Below are 24,126 nucleotides of genomic sequence, written 5' to 3' on the forward strand. Positions count from 1 at the left end.
TGAGTTCCTCAACAAAATAAAGCGGAAACGTTTTTCTCTTCAATGCTCTTTTGTATTCATTAGAAAATTACACTGCCTTTCGTATACAAATCCAAAGTAAGGGTAAAGTCGATGGTAATGTACACCGAAAAACAAAAAAAATAATTTGTCGGAAAAAATGCATATCAAAATTAAAATTGCAACTGTTGGAATCTCCAAGAGTATTTCAAAATACTTGTGTGTGTGTGCAAAGTGGAGGAGATGAACTATGTGTGTTCTCTCCACTTTAGTGCATTGTGTTTAGTCCTACATTGGTGAACCACCACTAGCAAGTGAGGTATATGAGAAATCCCTCCATCATAAGGGCGTGCCCTTAGGGTACAAAGGCTTTTGTGTTAGGAGAGAGGACTCACCCAAAGCCACACACGCGCGCCCGCCCGAGTCGCGTCGGTTCGGGCTTGGGCTTATTGTCTAGTAGCTTACCAATAGTCTAAACTTGTTTTACTTTTGTAGCAAGTTTCGGCTAGAGTTCTACTTCGAGTTGGTTTTGTGAAACCGACTTTGAGAGGTGTCCTTCTCCAATCTGGTAACCGATCATACCTCTATATAAACACTGATGTGTCCATAGAGGGTGAGAACACAGACGTAGAGAGAGATAGGAGTTAGAACTCGAGACACCAGAAAATCCTTTACAGACCAGACGCATAAAGATTACAGAAATCGACAACCTTCTATCCACCCTATACAGAAACCAGTACTTGTCTTATTATTCTTCTTCTATTCTTACTGTCAGCCGTTAGAGAGAGTTATATTGATGTTCTAGAGGGTAGTCTGTTCTAGTGCAAAGTCAGGCTGCTGTTAACAATTGAATCCTCGTGGAGGAAGACGCCATTGCCTTTCTCGCACCATTGGAAGGGGGCTTAAATCTTTCCTTAAGGACGTTCTAATCCGCGCCTTTGGTTATTACTCGTTATTCGTCGTTCTTGTCTTCTATTGTTTTCTTTTATCTGGCCGACAACAATCTTAAGGAAAGAACAAGATGTCTACACTGTTGACACCACGCCCGATCAAAGAAACCACCTCGAGTCATGGAAGTTACTTCGCCTACATGAGATGCCGCACTCTACCTAATGCTCGCGAAATTTACCCAATGTGTCAAAGATTGAATCCTTCAACGGTTCACACTTGGCGATGGAGAGAAAGGGTGTTCACAGTTCTAGATGTACTCAACTATGCAAAGTATCTCATCGATACAAAGACCCATGGGTTCTAATGATTTGAAAAGAAATCAAGCCGCTTGGCTCAATGGGAATAAGGTATGTCGTCATGCTATTTTGAGTACCTTGTCCAATGAAATTTTTGATATTTATTGTTCAAATAAGAATGCACATGCTATATGGGAGAGTTTGAACAAGAAATACATAATAGAGGATCCGGGTATTTTCGGAATATGCTATTGGGACTTTTCTAAAGTTCCATATGAGAGAGGATAGAGATGTAACGTCTCAAATCCATGATCAATGATTTGAGAACTGAGGGTATTAATTTACCCGAATCCTTTGTTGCAGGATGTTTGATTGAGAAACTCCCCGAGTCTTGGAAACACTATAAAAAGAGTATGAAGCATAAGCGCAAGCAGATGACCCTTGAGGATGTGATCATTCACATTCACATAGAGGAAAAGAACAAGACTCGGGATGAGGTGTTGTCAAAGCCAATATCATTGAAGGTAATCCCAGCAAATCTAACAAAACCTCTAAAAAGCAGAAGTACAACAAAAATAAGAATTTTAAGGTCAAAGGCACTTATTTTAAAAGGAGTGGTACTGACAATGGAAATTGTTATGTTTGTGGTAAACCCGACATAGGGCTTTTCGGTCGCGCATAACAAGAAAGACACCGATGATCCTCCCAATGCTAATCTAGTTGGTGGAGATGATATTATTGATGCCGTGGTGTCACAAGTGTTTATGGCCTTTGGGGAAGAAACTCGGGTACTAGATTCCTCGTGCCACCCGCCATGTCTCGTGGTGATGTTGAAGCCTTCTCGGACTACATACTAGTGAAAGATGAAAATGTCTATATGGGTGACTCTAGGTCTATTCTGTTCGCTGCAGGAACAGGGCAAGATTCTTCTAAAGTTAACTTCGGGAAAACCCTTTCACTTAGTAATGTTCTTCATGTTCCCGAGATTCGGCCGTAATCTGATTTACGGTCCTTCTTGGGAAAAAAGGCGGCCAAGGTGACTTTGAGAGTGACAAGTTTGTTCCGACAAACAAAGAATGAGGGTTTTGTTGGTAAAGGTTATTGTAATAATGTGGTCTTTTCATGTTGAATGTACTTGACAACATTATTATTAATAAAAATGAATCGCTACGCTTACTTGCTTGACTCTTTTAATATATGGCATGGTAGACTAGGACATGTGAATGTTCAAGATATGAAAAGGATGAAAGCATGTGGTTTATTGTCCGATATTTCGGATTTTTCTAATGATAAATGTGAGATATGTGGCCGAGACTAAAAAGCCATGAAGAACCCCGCAGAATCTGTTTCTAGAGATAAAACTGGATTACTAACTCTTATTCATAATGGATTTGGGTGAATTCGTAAGTACCATGTCTAGGGGAAGTTTTATTATATTACATTCATAGATGACTTCTCTAGGTACAATATGATATATTTACTTAGAAACAAGCATGGCAGGTGAGATGTTTCTCAAGTACAAAGCTAAAGTTGAAAACCAAATTTTTAATTAAAGATTAAAAGACTTCGTCCGACAGAGTATCGTGCCTAACCCCTTCCAGGACTTTTGTGACAAGAATGGCATTATTCATGAGACTACTCCACCATACTATCCTGAGTCTAATGGAGTAGCCGAACGGAAAAACAGAAAACACTAAAAGAGATGATGAATGCTATGCTTGTAAGTTCTCGAGCTTCCCCTAAACTTGTGGGGAAGCAATCCTATCCGCTTGCCATATACGTAATATGATACCCAACAAGAAAAGCAGGGGAATAAGACACCATATGAGTTATGGAAAGGTCATGTACCTAACCCGACATACTTCAAAATGTGGGGGGTTTGCAAAAGGTTCTTGTGAACGAACCTAAAAAGAGAAAAATTGGGACCTAGAACTGTTGATTGTATGTTCATTGGTTATGCTCATAATAGTGCTGCATATAGATTTTTAGTAGTCAAATCTGATAATAACTTTGTCGATGCTAACACTATTATAGAGAGTAAAAATGCTGATTTCTTTGAGATTTTGTTTTCTTTGAAAATTGGCATTGAAAGGTTGGTTGCTCCTAGTGAACAACAATCAACATATCCTGAAATTTCTGAACAAGAAATTCGGAAGAGTAAAAGAGACAGAAAATCCACCAATTTTGGTGATGACTTTTACACATTTCTTCTTGATGATGATCCCGTGACGTATAATGAGGCAATCAGTTCTCGAGATGCACCTTTATGGAAGGATGCTATACACTCCGAACTAGATTCGATTATAGCTAATCACACATGGGAGATAGTTGATCTACCTCCTGAGGCGAAACCTATACGTTACAAGTGGATCTTCAAAAAGAAATTGAAACTAGATGGTTCCATTGAGAAATACAAGGCTAGACTTGTAGTCAAGGGATTCTCGAGAAAAAGGCATTGACTATTTTGATACTTATGCTCCTCGTGAACTAGGATTTCTTCAATAAGAGTTCTATGACTCTAGCTGCTATTCATAATTTATTTATTCATCAAATGGATGTAAAAACTACATTTTTGAATGGTGATCTTGATGAAGAAATATATATGATGATGTACTTCGAGGGTACGATAGTACCGGAGAATGAGCATAAGGTATGCAAGTTAGTTAAGTCTTTATATGGGTTAAAACAAGCCAAAACAATGGCATGAAAAGTTTGATGTTGTCATGATGTCTAATGGATATCACATAAATGATCTTTGATAAATGTATTTACTTTAAATCTTTTGATGTGAATACATATGTGATTATCCGTCTATATGTGGATGACATGTTAATCATGAGTCCTAGCCTTGATGTTGTGAGAAACACCAAGATGTTTTATCCTCCCAATTTGAAATGAAGGATTTGGGAAGCCGATGTGATTCTTGGAATCAAAATCATCGAAAATGATGATGGCTATACGCTTTCACAAGAGCATTATGTTGAGAAGTTTTTGAAGAAGTTTAACTTTTATGATAGTAAAGGCGTATGGTTTACACCTTATGAGGCAAATAGTGAACTTCATAAAATGCTCAACATGGTGTCCTTAAGTCTAGATATGCCCAAATTATTGGTAGTCTCATGTACTTGATGAATTGCCTTTGGACCGACATTGCTATATGTAGTTCGCGGGTTAAGCGGATACTCATCGTTGTCTAGCCAGGGAACATTGGAGTGCATTAGAGAGACTAGCTAAGTACTTGAGAGGAACAATGAATTACGGCATACGGTTTAGACAAACTCCACCTGTAATAGAGGGTTATTGTGATGCAAACTGGATATCTGATTCTCATGATATCAAGTCCACTAGTGGTTATATTTTCACTCTAGGTGGAGGTGCAGTCGCTTGGAAATCTTCTAAATAGACCTTGATAGCTCGTTCAACCATGGAGTCCGAGCTTATTGCTTTAGATAAAGCAAGTGCTGAGGCTGAGTGGCTTAGAAACCTCTTGGCAGATCTTCCTATTGGTACAAAACCGCCTCCAGCTGTACCTATGCATTATGATTGTCAGGCCGCGATAGCAAAGGCAAAGAGCAAATTGTATAATGGAAAAGCAGAGGCATATTAAATGCGAGACTACGGTCTATAAAGCAAATTTCTTTGGAATCTGGAGTTGTGGCTCTAGATTATGTGAGGTCAGAGTTAAATTTGGCCGATCCTCTGACAAAACCGCTTAACAGGAGACAAGTGGCTGATATGTCGAGGGGGATGGGACTTTTGCCTTAGATAGAGGGTGACACTGACGGCAACCCCACCTATGTGATTGGAGATCCCATGAAGTAGGTTCAAAGGGAAAAACAAGTCACCTTGTCGCTCTGGTATGCTATTGTCTTTTCTTTGAGACGTCCCACCCTATGACTAGATAGCATTATTGTATACTTTGTATAACTTGTATTGCAATGAGAAAGGATGAGTTATCTTACTCTTAATGGAATCCATAGTCCATTATTTTTTTTTGAGATAGTGTATTCTAACTGCTCTGTACACTTGATGGATATCCACTTACATGAATGTAGAACTGGGTCGGTTCTTATGAGTATTCAGGCAAGTACTCAGAGCATTCATGGAACCAAAGCGTATGGGACAAAAAGCGCAACACCATGAAGCGAGGCATATAATGAAAGAACAATGTGGGTGCATGTGCTCTATTTTACTACAAGGGAATGTTGGTTCAAAGATTTTTTAATCCACCACTTTCACGTATTATAAAACATGTTACCCTATGACTGGTTCAAGCCCGAAAAGCACCAGTATCTTATGCATTGTTTTTTCGATTCTCTCTGGCATTTCGTTAACCCTTTTCTTTTGTAATATCCTATTCCAAAATAGTGGGGGACTATTAGTATTTTGAAATAGTGGGGGATTGTTGGAATCTCCAAGAGTATTTCAAAATACTTGTGTGTGTGTGTGCAAAATGGAGGAGATGAATTATGTGTGTTCTCTCCACTTTAGTGCATTGTGTTTAGTCCCACATTGGTGAACCACCACTAGCAAGTGAGGTATATGAGAAATCCCTCCATCATAAGGGCATGCCCTTAGGGTACAAAGGCTTTTGTGTTAGGAGGGAGGACTCACCTTAAAGCCACGCCAGCGGCGCCGCCCGAAGACCGAAGTCGGGTGGCGGGTTGGGATTGGGCTTATTGTCTAGTGGGTAGTGGCTTACCAATAGTCTAAACTTGTTTTGCTTTTGCAGCAAGTTTCGGCTAGAGTTCTACTTCGAGTTGGTTTTGTGAAACCGACTTTGAGAGGTGTCCTTCTCCCATCTGGTAACCGATCATACCTCTATATAAACACTGATGTGTCCATAGAGGGTGAGAACACAGACGTAGAGAGAGATAGGAGTTAGAACTCGAGACACTAGAAAATCCTTTATAGACCAGACGCATAGAGATTACAGAAATCGACAACCTTCTATCCACCCTATACAGAAACCAGTACTTGTCTTATTCTTCTTCTTCTTCTATTCTTACTGTCAGTCGCCAGAGAGAGTTATATTGTTGTTCTAGAGGGTAGTCTGTTCTAGTACAAAGTCAGGCTGCTATTAACCATTGAATCTCGTGGAGAAAAGACGCCACCGTTGCCTTTCTCGCACCATTGGAGGGGCGAAATCTTTCCTTAAAGACAGCCTAATCCGCGCCTTGGTTATTACTTGTTATTCTGTCCTTGTCTTCTATTGTTTTCTTTTATCTGCTGACAACAGCAACCTCATCATGAAGCACTTGTGTGAAGCGCTACCAATGAAGCATAAACTCCATCCTTGACATTAATCAAATCATTGTGCCTTCCATTCTCAGCGATAACTCCATTTTTAACAACTGCGATTACATCTGCATTTTTTATTGTCGATAATTGGTGGGCTACCACAACAGTAGTCCGGTTCACCATGACTTTGTCCAAAGCATCTTGAACCACTCGTTCAGACTCTGCATCAAGTGCACTTGTTGCTTCATCTAGTAGTAATATCTTGGGAGCTTTAACCATAGCACGTGCAATTGCCACACGCGTTATACGCCCTCGATATTTGAATACCTCTCCAACCATACTGTATCATACCCCTTCAGATTTACAAATAAAAAGAAAAATTAACATTATTGATTCATTAATTTCCTAATAGCAATTTTCTCAAACAAATAAATACATGTCGTTCTCTATGTTTCCCCACGTTCTTCCTTCCTATATTCATGTAGTGTATGCCATAGTACAAAATATCCCGATATATCGTGATATTTGGAAATATTTATCCAGATTTCAGAGAAAGATATATAAATATCACGATATGTTCAGAGATATATACGATTGATATTTTGACGATATTTGGCGATATTTGGAAATATTTGGCGATATTTTGTGTATATAACAATTTTATTTAATATTTACCATTAGATTTCAAATAAATATAAATAATGTATCATGATATATCAAGAAATATCTATAATATCCACGATATTTGTCGATATTTTGGATATATCCATTATATTTGCATGTGAAACAATGTCAAATATCCCCAAAGAGGAGGATATATCCACGATACACATCCAGAAATTGAATATCGATAAATACTCATATCCTGATATTTTGTACTATAGTGTATGCTACCATTACTACGAGCCAGTTAGTTGATTATCAAGGTTTAAGGCTTTAAGCTGATGCCATGTGTTAAAAAAAAAATTCTTTCCATTTCCTCAGTACTAGGGTACCTTACTATTTTAACATACTAGATAGCTCATAATATTTGAGAGTGGTGACTAAAGTTTAATCTTTTTAAGTACCAACCTGTTGTAATCCACTAATGAACTTGTGTGCATTTGCTAGTTCAGCTGCAGCTAAAATTTCTGTCTCTGTTGCATCTCCTTCCTTGCCGTATGCAATGTTGGCTCGGATTGTCTCATTAAATAATACAGGTTCCTGGCTCACCAGACCCATCTGCAGCCTCAACCACCTTAACTGAAACTTCTGAATTTCTATGCCATCTAGTGTAATATGACCTGAATCAGGGTCGTAAAATCTTTGCAGCAACGAGATGACTGTCGATTTTCCACTCCCACTCTCTCCAACCAGAGCAACCGTCTGATAAGTTTCAATTTTTTCAATGAACTAGAAGCAGTTGACTATGACGAAAACATTTACCGGTGTATAAGAGTTTATGAAGCATTATAGAGAACTAAACCCCATCTGCAATAGGTTATCATGAGTTTACCTTGCCAGAATGAATAGCCAAGCTAAGGTCCCTAAAAATCTGAATGTCGGGCCTTGTTGGATACTTGAAACTGATGTGCTGAAGCTCAATTTCGCCCTTTACATTTTCGACTGTCATTCCGGACTCATCACTTGAATCTATCTTTGATTTCCTGTCGAGGATCCCAAATATAGAAGCAGTGGAAGTCTTGGCTTTACTGGAATCAGCAGCAAGGGAGCTTGACTGAGAAATCCCAACACCGGTCATCGTAAGAGCGAGGAAAACCTGTGAAACCAGAAAGATGCAACAGATTAGATGCCGACCAAATCAGAAACCTGTGTCTAGACTCTAGAGACTAGAGTATATAGCCCGGCTGGTTTTCTTTGTGTCGGTCTTAACTCTTTTTCGTTGTGCATGTGACATGCCTCAGCTCGGTTAATAATTTCCACTGAAGGATCAGAATGAAAAGCTCGATAGAGGTTGAAATATCTTCACGAGTGACTCAAAATAGATTGAAGCCTTGAAGCAAACTTACCCTGAATACGTCAGAAAATGTTGTTTTGCCAGCATCGACAAGACGGGCTCCGGCATAGAAACTAGTTGCATAGACGTTAAACAACAAGAAAAAGGAAATTCCAAATCCAATTCCACTGATCAACCCCTGTCTTATCCCTGTCTTCATTGGGCCTTCACACTTCTTTTTGTACAGTTGCATCACCTTCTCTTCAGCGCAAAAAGAAGCAACTGTCCTTATACTCCCAACTGCATCGTTAGCAACTTGACTTGCTTCCTCGTACATCATCTGCAAAAGTAGATTATCCATCTTCACCAAAAACTAATGATATAAATATGCATAAAATAAAGGTTTGAAGGACCATATAGCATTTCCGTTTTTCATATACATTCACAAATTAGTTGTTTGAGATGTTTAAAAGAGGCGGCTTTGCCATTCTCTAAATAGGTTTTGGTCATAGTAAAACTGCTTCTTTCAGTATGAAACTTGACGAAATAATAATATCAACCACCGTTGATGCATGTTTCCCACTTCGTGGAAACAGTAAGACTGACTTTTGAGGTGGAAATTCAACCAGTTCTGTCCTTTTCTTCTTTAAGCTAAAGGAACTGATGTTTGAGTATTAGAGCAAACCTTTGCATCCGCACTGAATCCTTTCATGAACTTCATTTGGACATATCCACTGACTCCTATAAGGGGTATCAAGACAAGAATGATGAGAGCCAATGTCCAGTTTGCCACAAAAGCAATAACCAAACCAGAAACGGCAGTAGCTGCATTTTGAACAAGAAGAGCTAGTGCATCCCCAACCAAACTGCGCACTGTAGATGCATCTGCAGAGAGCTTGGCACCAATTGCACCGCTAGCATGTTCAGGCTCATCGAACCAGTCGATCTCCATGTGAACCACTGTCCTGAAACACATGGATCGAATCCGTTGTATTAATCTACAACCAGCTACAGCAAAGAAGTATGCCGTGGCTGGTGCAGCAACAAATGATGCCACGCCAAGGATGATAAACATAAACGCCCAAAATCTAGTGTCTTTCCGAAGCTTGTCTTCTGGCTCATAAAATGTTTTAATCACACTCGAAAGCAGTACACCAAATATCGGGAATATGACTCCATTGACCATTGCAGATATGACACCAAGTAGTAGAACAGGTATCTCTGGCTTGTTGAGAGTGGCAAGGCGACGAAGTGGAACTTCCTGTGTCTGTCCAATAGGTGCTGGAGAAGTGGATTCAAGACCTGCTGTAGTTTCACAAATATGCCCCGTAGGAAGACCAAACGAGACTGAAAACGAGTGGCGGCTACTGTTTCCAACCCCTGACGATCCTCGGCTTATTGATCGTCCAATAGAGTGGTGTTGGCTTGAATTTAGGCCTGACTCTACATTTTCTGCTTTATCCACTTCACTTCTGCCTATTTCTTGTAAGCGTATAAGCTGGCAGTATGCTCCATCAGGATCCAATAGGAGGTCCAAATGCGAACCTGACCATTTGACAAGGAAGGCAACTAATTAACTTGTTCTTCGCTTTCTCAAGCATGAACATACTTATTAACATGTTATTCACTAACTTATGCATGCACAAAAATTAACAAGCTAGGTAGTCACTTTATTATCTCAATAAGATTAAGGCCGGCAATAAGTACAATTACCCCTACGAAACTGATTTAACATGCATGCGCCATGTATATGTATGAATCTTACCTTTTTCAACAATCTTTCCTCGATGAATGACAGCAATAGTATCAGCATTCCTCACGGTACTTAAACGATGGGCGACAATTACGGTAGTTCTATTGACCATGATTCTATCCAATGCCTCCTGAACAATGTGCTCAGATTCTGCATCAAGTGCACTAGTAGCTTCATCTAAAAGCAGAATTCGTGGGTTTTTGAGAATTGCTCTAGCTATGGCAATTCTCTGTTTTTGCCCCCCAGAGAGCTGAGTCCCATGCTCACCCACCAGGGTGTCCAGTCCCTATACAAGAAATTTATAGCATTGCAAAATTGGCATCTCAATAAACTAAGGAAGAAATAGAAAGCCATGCTGAAATTTAGCTAAAATCTCGGTTATAAGAAGCAAAAGAAACTACATGATTTTTTTCGTACTATAATGGGCGTATTAAAAGAAAAAATGGCAAGTTTCGTAAATATGTTAAACAACATGAAGCTGTACATCCAAGAAAGGAAGAAGATGGAAATAGAAAATTATTAAAAGAAGGTACCTGAGGCAGTTTGTCTATGAATTTGGAAGCATTAGCAAGCTCAGTTGAAGCTTTAATTTCTTCAACAGTTGCACCATCTTTCCCGTAGGCAATGTTATCTCTAATACTTGAGGCAAATAGCACAGGTTCCTGGCTGACAAGACCAATTTTCCCTCTGATCCATCTCAGTTGAAAGTCCTTCAGATTTACACCATCTATAAGAACTTCTCCAGCTTGGGGATCATAAAATCTCTCTATTAGACTGATTACTGTTGACTTTCCACTTCCACTCTGTCCAACCAAAGCGGATGTTGTACCACTAGGGATAAAGAGAGAGAATCCGTTGAATATTTGCTCATCTGGTCTAGCTGGATAAGTGAAGGAAACATCCCTTAACTCGATATCTCCATGGATATCGTCTGATTTGTGCCCACTGGTGTCATAAGAATCTATCTCTGGTTTTCTCTTTATGGTCTCTAACATCTTATATGCGGCAGCTTGTCCAGCGGCAAATGCACCCAAGCATGGGGATGCCTGCCCCAGAGACCTAAAAACATGAAAAAGTAGAGAAAACTATTAACAAGATTAGTCTTTTACGCTCCCCATGCACGCTCATATTTTTCTTTTGACAGATCACGGATGCTTATCATAATGGAAGGAAATAAAGACTTACAAGAACATCCACAAAAATAAACATGAAAAGTTCAGAAATCGAGTGAAATGTATTATGGGGATTAACAGTTTTATCAAGGGAAAAGAACTTTTGGAAACTGCAGCAGATTCAAACGGTAACTTACATGGACCCGTTCAACACAGCAGAAATTATGATTATGACATTTCCTCCATTATAGCCTTTTTCAATTATCATCTTTCCACCAAACCACACAGCCAAACTATAGCTACAAAAAATAACTAACATAACTGAACCAAGACCTACTCCACTAGCTAGGCCCTCATGTACACCAGCCAAGTAAGCCTTGTTTAGGTACTTTTCATACTGGGTAACAGCATGCTTCTCCCCAGTAAATGATGCAACCTGTACCAAAACAAAAAAATTCTTACTTTCTCAGAAGCAAAAGACATGGCAAAGTGCTTTCGAAGTGCGATGACCCTTCTAGCTCAAGTATCTATCATGATTAGTAAACTTTGATATCTAAGAAATTGATACATACAGTCCTGATTGAGCCAATTGTCTGTTCGACAACAATCCCTGCTTGGGAGTAAGCAACTTGTCCACGAGATGCCATCTTGGATATAGTAATGGTCATGAGTGCACCACAGAACGCAAGAGGAGGTATAGAGGTCAACATGACAAGGGTGAGGAGCCACCCTTTGGCGAATGCTATTATAAATCCTCCTATGAATGTTGAAAATAGCTGTATGAACTTCCCAACCTGAAATTTGCGAATAAACATGTCATTTATAAATCTTGGAGTTTTCAAGCATAAATTGAAGGTGATAATTTATCAATGGTAATTGAGATAATACCTTCTCCCCAATGGCATCTTGAATAAGAACAGTGTCACCAGACATCCTTCCAACAACTTCACCCGTGTTTGTTTCTTTATCAAAGAAACCGACATCTTGCCTCAGTATAGTTTTCAAGTATAAACTCCTTATTCTTGCAGCTTGTCTCTCCCCTGTGACCATCCAGCATGCTACCTCTGGCAAAGACAAACTTTGATTTGTTTAGTTTTCAACCATTTAATGACGTCGTGAATAAAAACAGTTAGTAAGAAACCAGAACTACTTACGGAAGAATGATGCAACACCAGCTCCAATAGACAAATAAACAAATTTTAGAGCTACCTGAAGTCAAAAATCAAGGTTATGATCTTTATATCGAAAGGCAGCATTAGAAAGTAGGGGAGTTTGCTTTATTTCTTTATAAAAACATATAGAAAAAACAGATATAACCATGTACTTGAATTAGAGAAATGAACACAAATATATCTCATAAACATCAACTCAAAATCTGGACAGTGCGACTCGTACGATACCAAGACCCACCAGACAAATCCATAGAATAAAACATATTTGTCTACTTTGAAAAGACAGTAAGCAATTCAGATGGTATTGGATTTTGCATTCCGCATGGTTTTGTGTATCTTCAACTCAAAATTAAGCTCAAACCGAGAATTAAAAATAAGTGAATAACATTTTGCAGCAAAACATATATAGTACCTTGGAAACTACACGAAGTGTATCTGTGTTGTTTGCATTTTGTCCAAACGCGTTGATCAGATCTCCAAGGAGAATAGTCATAACAGGCATGGACGCTCCATTGGCGACAGCTGCAATTGTGCCAATGACCATGAGCAAAACATCTTTTGAGTCTGCGAAGGATAATAACTTGTAATATGGAACACTTTGATCAATCTTCTCTTCTTCCTTGCTCTTTTCTGATTTTTCCTGGGCGCCTTTCGTTTCTGAGGCTCCATTTGCACCTTGTACAGGCGAGTTACTTGTTGATGCAGTCGCTTGGTGGTTGTTTAGATCACCATCCAAGCCATTCTCTTCGGCCATGTTCCTACCACTCCAATGTTCAATGTGCTTTTGTAGTCAAAACAGAACTGAAATAAGCAAAACAGGATCAGTATAAAAAGGGAGAATCTGTAAAGAGGGGCAAACTGACACAGTGAAAAAGGGCCTGAAGTAAACTAATCAAACTGTTTGTACATGTACAAGTTCTCAAAACGCCCAACATATACATGTACAATTTAAAGTAGGGGTGGTCAAGCATATATGAAAAATAAAAACAAACAAAAACCAATTAGAGAAACCAATTATAACAAAAATAATAAAATAATAAAATAAAAGTTAGAAGAACAGACAAACAAAATCCAAAATCTATTGAAACATAAAGAACTTCCATTGCCCATCCTAGAAATCTAAAGAAAAGAGGATCCATGATCTGTTTTTACACTCAGAACATGAGTTTCCCAATAAAATGTTGTCAGTAGTCATATCCCACCCACATTAACAATGCCATCAAAGATTACAAGATCCATTTTCAACAATAGAGAGACCAGACTAGGAAGAAAGAAAACTTACTCATCATCACCAGTACTAAACAACAGAAAATAATAAGAAAGAAACAAAACAGAAACTCACCAAGTAATGAAAATGTTATTTACAGCTTACACAGTTATGGGAATATAAAAGTTCTGTAGATTGTGTACTTTGTTTTGAGCTTATAAAGGGACTGAAACCAAAGACTCTTAGTCAAAAAAAGAAAAAAAACAGTTGGAAACATATGGTTTTTTTCTTCTAAATGTGGCCTTCTATGAAAGCAGCCTTTGCTTGGTGCGCAAGGTTATAAGGTGGACTCTGAAGTATAAAGTATAAACTGTTATGATATATACCAATGTTTTGAAAACCGAACCGGTGATCGAACCGATTTTTTGTTAAAATGGTTCAACCATGGTTCGACTCGGTCGGACCGATTGATGTTTATTTAACAAATTTTTTAATAATTACAATAATAAAATGAATAAATATATGTTTTAATTCAATATTAATTGGTATTATATATCAAAATAAATTTATTATACAAGAAATACATAGTAGTATGTTGGTTTGGAGTTTGGATTATCTTGTTTAGGCGTTAGGTTCAACTCCCCACATTATCAATTCTTCAAAAAAAAAAAAAAAAAAAAAAATTATATAAGGGTGATCCGGTTTAGAGCTGAACCGGTTCGCCGGTTCAACCACGGTTTAAACTTAAACCGAGGGTCCAACCATAAACTCAAATTTTAACTGAACCGAACCGAAAATTTACCGGTTCCGGTCGGACCCCGATTCAACCACCGGTCCGGTCCGGTTTTCTAAACACTGATATATACTAGCTACTGTGCACGTGGGATCTACAGACTTTTTTTTTAAAACTTATAAACTTTAAATTACTATTTTATCTTTTAAAAATTAAAAAAATAATAAAAATATGAAATGACTAAAATGCCCCTACATCCACTCGACCACTCGTTTTTCTATATATTAAAGATATTTGTCAGAGAATTTATTAGATTTTAGTGTCCAGATTGCTTTTGTGTACGTGACTTTGATAGTCTTTATCTTACTATTTTAAAGAGAATTGTCTCATAAACAGTCGTATTTTTCGATTTTACCCTTATCCAAATTTGATAATTACGGATATGTATAGTAATGATTTTTGTAATAATACAATTTATGGAGAGGTAAAATCGTCCGTTTCCACAGTGAAATTCAGAAGCTTCTCTCTCATTTTAGCACACTGCCATCAGTTTTGTTAAAAATTATGAAATTATCGCTGACCGAATTTTGTATTTTTGTTTCCACAGTGAAATTCAGAAGCTTCTCTCTCATTTTAGCACACTGCCATCAGTTTTGTTAAAAATTACGAAATTATCGCTGACCGAATTTTGTATTTTTGTACTGCCCTGCCCAATCCAGCTGACCACCCACACGTGGGGTAAGACATTGCCCCCATTTTTTCAGTCATTTTCGATATTGCCACTGACCAAATTTAAAATTTTGTGTTGCCCGACTAAAAACTGACCGCACATGTGGCGACTGCCACGTGCCAGTGTACTAGTATATATATAATAGCAGTTCTTTTTAGAGCGCTCTGAGGGTGTTCATGTCGACAGGGAGATTACGAGAAAGGTGGAGAAAAAAACTGCCAAAAGTGTTCAAAGCTAAACCTAAAAAACCCCACGATTTAATAATAAGAAAAAAAAAAAAACTATAGATGCGGCCATCCAAAATCCACATCTCTCATTATTCCAAACAGGTCTTCTCTGAAGACGATTTTTTCTTCTTTCATTTGCAGCAGTAATCCATATATTATCTTAAATGATTATATAGTTGTCAATAATCTTACGGGTTTGGATGGGAGTGGACCTTTTAGAGAAGTTTTGATCGATCTTGATGGTAAGGCGCTTGGTGCTTTGTTTATCCTTTTATCGCGGATCTATACGGAGGGGTTAATCTACTCCTTTGGAGACCGATTACTGGAATTGGTTAATTTGGTCTTCCTTCTTACGACATTGAAGTTACTCCTTTTCTGGGGAGAATTTTGGATGGAATGGAACATAAGTTTGGATTTGATGTTACAAATGCTTTGGATGTGTGCGTGGTACATTGACGTGAATTTTCATATATGGTTGGACAGTAAGAGCGTGGAAACTAAGGGAAATTTGATCGAATACAAGAGTCCAACTCCTGCGGTGTCTTTGGTTTCAAACTTTAGTGGTCTAGATGGGACTTTCCTGACTAAGGTAAGTAGGTCTATCTATTCAAGTGGATGGGTGGAGTCGTCTCATGGAAAGGTAGTTACACATTCCTTCCAAGAATTCAGTTTCACAAACTTTATGCGGATGGGGAAAAATGGAAGTTTGCAAATTGTGAGTCAAACAATTAACTCTAACTACAACATTGATTCCAAACTCTCATCTCATATCTACAAGGCCAAATTATTCCAAAACCTCCCCTTTTATTTGTACAATGAGAATGTGGACCAAGGAAATGGCAGTTACACTTCAATTGCGAATGTCTCCCTGGGATACAACGAGGAGAGTTTTTTGGGTCAGAGCCGGTTCGGCTTCTTAGCTAGCTCACTCAAGAATGTGCAGAATGGACAAGGTTCTATAGTGGTAAAGGGAAACTTGGCGACCAGTGGGCTATGAAGTACTCAACAAGTATACAACTATGATGGTACTGAAGGTTGCTTCTTTAGGAATGTAAGTAGTTCAAACTACACCATTCTATATGATAAATCAGGAAACCATTACAGTGGGAGAAAACGACATAGTTTAGGCTATCTGTTTGGAAGATGGCGACCTTTCCTTGCCATCTGATTTGTCATACAATGAACGGGGTTTATGTCATTTTAGACGGGTTTAATCAAGAAGTTCACCTAATCCTGGATATAAAGGGATATTTTTGGAAAAGCTATGATCCATTGTCACACCCAACAAGGAAGTAAGTAAGTCTCTTTGGTTTTTATAGGAGTATATGCTGGATATCTCACCATCTTTTTGTAATTTGCTTCAATAATATTGCTGATTCAACTATTGCCAATATTTTACAATTTGTTTTCATTAGGCTGATGATTATAATTAATCTGCAATGTGAACTAATCAGGGATCGGGGACATTGCTACGCACTTTTAGTTGTCACCGTGTTATATATTTGAGAAGGAGGAGCAACACTAGAATCAGGTATGACTTTTTCTTTGTAATTAACATTTTTCAAACTTTGAACTGCTACATATAGTATTGTATTGTTTATCTTATGTTCTAGACCCTATGTGGGCGTGAGATGGATTCCTAGGGGTCATAAGTTGGAAGCACCTCGCCTAGCTTCCCTTTTGAGCTCTCTCAGCTCAAGGTGTCCATATCAAATTTTACTCACAAAAAATCAGGAGAAAATTAAAAGTTGGCCCAGAGAACTTACTTCTCAATATACCAATGAAGAGGATGGGAATATTAGTTAGACTGTTAGAGTTGTAAAGATTCACAAGATTTACCAAAGCTATCTTTTGGGTTTACTCATCTCCTCTCTACGTTAGTCATCTCTGAAACACCAAAATCGATTATGTTTCATTGGTCTGAGATCTTTCTGCAATTCTTAGATCACTCCCCTCGAACCATAAAATCAGAAACTTAATATCTCCACGAACTCTCACAGTATCAAAAATCCATTTAACGTTCTTCTAAGCTTCAAATATGTCGACTAATATGCAAAAAATCAAAGAAATCAAAGATGAAGTTGAGGTATGTCATTATTTTTCAGTTTCCGCCTAAAACCCTTAACTCAATACAAAATCCTTGATTTTATTAAGCATTGGTTTAATTGTGTATGGGTTGCTATTAAATTCAAGCATATGCATATATTTTTGTTCCAAATATCGACTTATATGCAAATATTTCCCATGCAAGCAACATCTAGGGAACATGGTTATATACATGGTAGCAATCATTTTTAGTAGTTTAGACTTTTGAGACACTTTAGATATTTGATACACGTAAGCAACATAGACATTTTCTGTTTTTTCATGAAAGAAACTGGAAGAGCTAAACTTTATTAATTTATGACAAAAATGAGGATTATAGTTATGTAACTTTCTAATATCTAAGCTTTTACAGTAGAGTCGATGGATCAACTATAGTTTCACTCAATGCTTATTTAATTTTGTGAATTGAAAATATTTGTTATATGTCACACTTTGAAATGAATGTGAAGTTAGGGGACTTCGGCCTTGCTAAATTATGTGATCATGGAGGTGATCCTCAAACTTCTCGCCATGGCAGGTACTCTCGGTTATATTACATAATAGCTTGCTAGAACTGAACAAACAAGTACACATAATGATGTGTATCCATTTGGAGCATTTCTCACTACCGTTCTAAATCAAGTATGTGTCTTCTTTTTTCTCTCTAAAATATATATTTTGTAATTAAACCAACATGTTTAATCAGGGTATACACATTCTCCAGTTTCATTAACGTGTGTTTTTAGAATTGGAATTGATTAATTGGACTTTTATGGAATTGAACTTTTAGGATTTATTTGGGGTTTTAGAAATGAATGGAAAATGGAACATTTTGATATGATTTTTATCCCGTTAAAGTTTCTCTCCCCCTCTCTTGGAACGATCAATCAGTTTTCTTTATCAGTGACAGTCATTCATTCTACAAATGCAACGGTCAAGCGTGAAACAACCAAGATCTAAATTATTATTTGCATCTTTTTACTAACAATGCAGATCTAAAGCCATACGCAAGTACAAATGTAAGTATGTTCTACTGAAGTTTGTGACCATATCTAGCAAGTTCAACATTACATCAAGGTTTAAATGTGCTTCTTAGAAAATCAAATTTCATATATTTTTGAATAATTGTTATAGCTAAGATAATGGTGTTTGCTATCATACCTATTACCTTTTTTCAGCATCCTTTTTCCCCTTTTTGTTATCTGCATCCTTTTTTCCCTTTTTGTTGTAGTTTTTTTTTTTTTTTTTTGGAATATATATCTGGGGTTCTTTGCCATGGCGTGGATTAAGATCAGTTGATTGGAAGCATCAACATCATAATTTCACTTTTGCATGTGTTTATATATGTATTTAGCTAACTTGCGGCGTATATGTTTGAATCATTATTATGGGATAAGAAACATGATAGTCTTAAGGAATTTTTGAATGTTGCACGGGCTATGGAGGTCATCCTGCCATATCTAAGAGTTGGAAGGACGCCTCAAGACCCAACTCAACATTCAAACTACATAAATTTCATTAGCAGTTGCATTCTACGTCTCCGAAAATTTCTAAAAGTTCTCCTATGGTAAGATACCAGGCTTTTAATACTATTGAATGTCTTCCTATTTATTTCAGTTTTGTTGTTTTGGCATAAATCCAAGTGACTGACAATACGAAGATTTGGATGAAGCATCTTCACCTATTAAAAGGAATGAATCTACACCTCATAAACGACGCCACAAGCTTTGTTGCCCTTGGAGGTGAGAAAACCAGATCATTAGACTTCGAATATAATTGATAGAGCGCAAAATGCATACTTGAATTTATCATCAAAAGAAGTGTTGAAGTTTCTCCGCCATGCTCATACCTATTTCAATTTATTGCAAATTAGTCCCTACTCGGAATGTGCATCTCGAGAAAGAATAAAGAAGGTTTCTTAATACCTTTAAAACCTTGGACTCCTTAATAAATAAATAAAAACCTTTATTCCAGACAAAAATCCATTCTCCACGAAGAAAGAAGGTTTATGAACTAGATGTAGAGAATCGATTTTCCATCCAAACAGGTATTCCTTAATTTTTTTGACAATTAGTGTTTCTATAATTGATGTTTTTTAATCTTTCATCCCTGCAGTTAGTAAATAAACCTAAAATTTATCATGCAAGGATGAACTGGCACCACTGCCAAAACGAATTGAAGTTCCCACAATTTGATGATTGATTGGGTATGCAATTTCCAATTTCAAACTTAATACAATTAGAGATTTTTTTGGTTTAATTTCTGGAATTACAATGGGGATGTTAATTGGGATCGGTTTGTTGTTGGGTTGGAGTGAAGTACCAAAAGTGGTGTATGTTGAAATACAAAACTTAGATATGAACCATGTGACTGAATTTCTGATGGACAATTTAATAGTATATAGGCTCATGCACTTATACAGAGGGACTTAGACGTGGAGCATCGCTATTCAACACTTCAAGTTAAATTATCGGTATCAGGTAAGTATACTCTGTGTCATCAACCTTTTTATTACTATAACCTCTTGAACTTATATGAGACAGAACTAGAAACACATTATATTAAATAGCCTCTTACGTTATTTAAGATTGAGGGTAATGTAACCTGTTGTTGCTGCAGATTCCATCTACACGAAGTGTAATTTGTTCTTCATGGTGGCACTCCCTTTATAGGACATCATCACAAAGCTAATGTATAGTAGAAAGATAATTAGGATTGAATGTGAGCTTTGAAGTTATATTAGAGTGATATCACTACCCAAAATAAAATGGGTAACTATTCATGAATTTCGTCCATTTCAGGTATTAGCTTAAGCCACTTAAGACGTTATGGCTTTTGTATATGTGATTGTAATTTACTTATAGGCACAACAATCAAAAGTTGTCTCAATGGCATTTGATTGACGGATTCCATATACAATTGCTAACGAAATTAGTTTTTTTTTTAATAGAAAAGCTTGATATTCCATATAAGCATGTTGAGGAGTTGTTCTTCATAGACCATTATTAAGAAATTGTGCAAATATATAACTTGTTGAATGGGTTTTAGTTCAAGAATTGTTTGTGTAGTAAACCATCACTATCTCGCATGACTTACAGTGTGTCCTGTGTTTTTTTTAGGGGCAAGACTTATTTGATATAGTGTGATCATGTTTAGGTGTTACTGTTTGTATGAAATCGAGTTCTCAAGAAAATGCGTTCACATTCTAATCCAACCATTTTATGTGTTGCAAGGAATGTACAGTTATGCAGTTGCAACTAATAAACTGAAGTCCATCCTTTTGCTTGCCTATATTATTGCGGAAACTTTTTACTGTTTTTTCTCCGCATGTGGTCCGCGTAGCATCTTCTGCAATCAAATTATTCTCCACTAAAGAGATGCTAAGTTAATCAGAAATACACATCTAACCAGATATTAAATTAACACACAGTTTATTGCATAATTATTTTTTCTATCATATGTGACCTGATCACTAATATATTTGGGATTTGGGGAAAAATAGTAGAACATACACGACATTTTCCCATGAGCCGGGAGAATCCATTTACGCCATGAAGCCCATGATCAAAGGTTAGTGTCATAAACTCTTATGCATCTACCTTATTTGAACCACGATTGGAGTTATGGCTGGAAAGGCAACTGGAATGAAGGTAGTGGCTACTCCATTGCAGATTCTGTGCTCAATTCACTTTATTTAGAGTTTCGGCCTGGGTTATTGGGGGCCTTTCACACACACACACACACACACACACACACACACACACACACACATATATATATATTCGTTGTTCTTTCTATTAACCATTGTAGTCATCTTAAGCGAGTGCTTCATATGCTTGGTTTGTATGGTTATATTACAGGGGGTTGGAACCTTTGTAGGCATCTTGAGCGAGTGCATTGTATGCTTGGTTTGTGTGGTTACAGGGATTGGAAATGCATTGCCGATAAACCCCATGTATCTTAATGGTCAAGTCAGCCCGGGCCTTCTATGTGAAGTAGCAAGTTTGATAAATTTTACTTTGCTTAATAAGGTCTTACAAATATGTGTCATTTATTAGAATTTTGCATTTCACCTCAATAACTCATTTATTTTAAATGAGTTGTTATGAATGTAAGTCTTAAGCCTTACAAGTCGGTCTAATTTCAAGTAGGAAAGGTTAAGTAACTGAGGGTTTCCACATTTTAATAGCAAATGTTTATCCAATTAAATTGTTGGAAAAAAAGTTATGGTGAAAGAAATGGGTATTGTACAAAAGCGTGAGAAAGTGAGTAAGATTTTAACAAATTGTGACTATGTGATGCAACTCAGTAAATATGGAATATGGCCGAGATAATGAATACATAATGGTATAACTTATTTAATGTAGCTACGATATTAAATTGTACACTGAAAAGGCCACTATACTTATATGAACTTTTGTACTAATTAATCGATTTAAAGCCTTGCTTAGTTTTCCTTTCTCACTTGGATTGTTTATGATAAGATGACATTGATTTTCGCAAGGGGATTGGTGATCACTGCGACGCAGGTTATTCAAGGGAACCGCTAGCGCTACTCATCTAATTGAGAACGTGGCCATGTATATGATCCAACACAATAATTTGATTGCAGAAGAAGAAAATGAAGGTAACAAATTTCTTTTAGTCGACTTTTTTTTTTGCAGGATTAGAATATGTTAGGAAAGTGATCATTTCTCTTACAATGGTTATAAGCTTAATTAGTTTGTTTCAAAATATATAGGATCTCCCTCACAACCCTCCTATGTTTCTACTTCACTTTGTAGTTATGTTTTTTTTTTTTTTATCAATAATATTCAATTATCAAAAAAATGAAGGAAAGTCTTGCTTTGTTTGTGGAACAATATCCATAGTTTTTCTATATGGATATGAGGTGGCGATTTGTCTTCACTTTGAGCAACACTACTTCGCTATTTTAATTTTTAAGATACCCAAATTTAAATTTTTCTTGAATCAGTCAATCCGAAGAAAAACTTCTTGATTGCAAATTAAACATATATGGTGACAGATAAGAATTACTTGGGTATAATTTATTTTTTTCTTTGTTTTGTAGTATAGTGTCAATCCAGTTTTTTCATTAAAGGGATAATCCCAACAGTCATTTTTCTCAGTATCATGGAAGTATTTAGCAAGGGAGGGGATAGGCACAGATGCATCCGTACCTTTCCATATAAACAACATTTGTGAGCACAATTTTTTGCACGTATACCGTCTTTTCCCATAATTGTATATCCATCAGCACTTCCTTTTAAATTTTAATAATCATTGTTATTATCATCATAGCAAGTGTATTATTTCTTTTTGGGCACCTGAATCGATATAAAGGCTATAATTTATGTCATATCTCCTTTAAATGTGCAACTCTTCTTTTAAATTGGAGGTGCATGTGGGAAGGAGATTGTTGCCTACTACCTTGGGAATCACCCTGATAAGGGGATATCAAACCATTGATACAGACCTTTGTTTGCCAAATATCTGCCTATAGAGGATCATATTCTTTTTCAAGGTATTTCTCAAGTGACCATCATTGCCCTTTTTGTTTAATTTGTTAGAGTTTGAATCTATGGCTCATAACTTCCTAAATTGTGAGTGCAGCCGACCAGCTAGAAGCCATTGGAAGCTTTGAAACGATGTTCTCACGCAACACACTATTTGATGTACCATGTACATTTTAAAATCAAGACTTCAGGGTGAACTCCCTATTGCCATAGGTAAACATTGTTGTTTCATATCTATTTTTCTTGACCTGAAATTTTCGTTGGTAAAGATTGGTATTTCCATTTCAATTATCTGCATTCACTTACTTCTTATCATTGAATTGATTTGCATGTCTGATCTAATTTTTAGCATTTGATTCTAACTCTAATTGTAGCTGCCATGGTGAATTACAATGCTCAAAGAGTTTTTGGTGAAACTGGATTTGTAAAAAGGGCAGTCCACTACAACAGCTGAACCGAAGCTCTTTGGAGCTAGAAGTGGGTGATATAATAGTAGAATGCCTGAATATCAAATGTGTTAAAAAGAAAATGCACTCAGCATCATGAACCAAATGAACTGAAGTAAGATGATATACTCTGGGCATAGAGGCCAATTTCTTTAAAATATTTTCCGCCCCATCTCATGTGGAGAAAAATGCTAATCGTGTCTTTTGCGTTGTCAAAATGAACTGAAATATGATGGTTTTTGTTTCATTGTTATCCATCTGCGTTGTCTTTTTTGATGAGAAAAGAAAGGGGGAGAGAGAGAGAGATGAAGTGAGGGGGAAGTGAGAAATGAAAAAAAAAAAAAAAAAAACGAAAAAAAAAAGAGAGAGATAGAGATGTAGCCTCTGAATGTGAGTTTTTCACCTTCAGGGATGGTGAGTTCTTAAATCAATATATTCTATTTACTCATTATAGCACTAGCTTTATTTAAATTTCAGTTTCAGAAATGAATGTTTCTTATATGCATGCCTTAAATATTCATTATTACTCTTAGCTTGATACACCAGTCACTCCCAAGTGAAATTATGCACATCGAGAAGATAGGGAGGGAGTGTGTATCTTTTACTTAAGCGTGTGTTTTGTATACTCTCTCTCCCACTTATGTTTTTGAAGTGGGATTATGTAATAGATTCAGGTTTAGGGTTTAAATGTAGTTTAAATGTGGATAATTGTTTTAAATATATTCTTCATATATAAGTTCTCAAGGACCTTTTGACCAGCAATGACCATTGTAGTACTAAGCTT

At 37.0% G+C, this 24,126-nt stretch overlaps 1 pseudogene across 1 annotated transcript; it reads right to left on the reverse strand.

Annotated features, from left to right (window-relative positions):
• Window positions 1–627: 627 nt before the first annotated feature.
• On the reverse strand, window positions 628–13,870 carry LOC147484224 (ABC transporter B family member 11-like; annotated as a pseudogene). Its single transcript, XR_015203997.1, has 14 exons — window positions 13,741–13,870; window positions 12,811–13,199; window positions 12,381–12,435; window positions 12,115–12,290; window positions 11,799–12,020; window positions 11,424–11,662; window positions 10,648–11,173; window positions 10,127–10,400; window positions 9,047–9,906; window positions 8,435–8,701; window positions 7,921–8,184; window positions 7,497–7,790; window positions 6,132–6,778; window positions 628–710 (listed from the first exon to the last, which is right to left on the reverse strand). The product of XR_015203997.1 is annotated as an ABC transporter B family member 11-like (transcript).
• Between the last annotated feature and the right edge of the window lie 10,256 nt (window positions 13,871–24,126).

Source organism: Coptis chinensis, chromosome 8, assembly GCF_015680905.1.
Source record: "Coptis chinensis isolate HL-2020 chromosome 8, ASM1568090v1, whole genome shotgun sequence".
NCBI lineage: Eukaryota > Viridiplantae > Streptophyta > Magnoliopsida > Ranunculales > Ranunculaceae > Coptis > Coptis chinensis.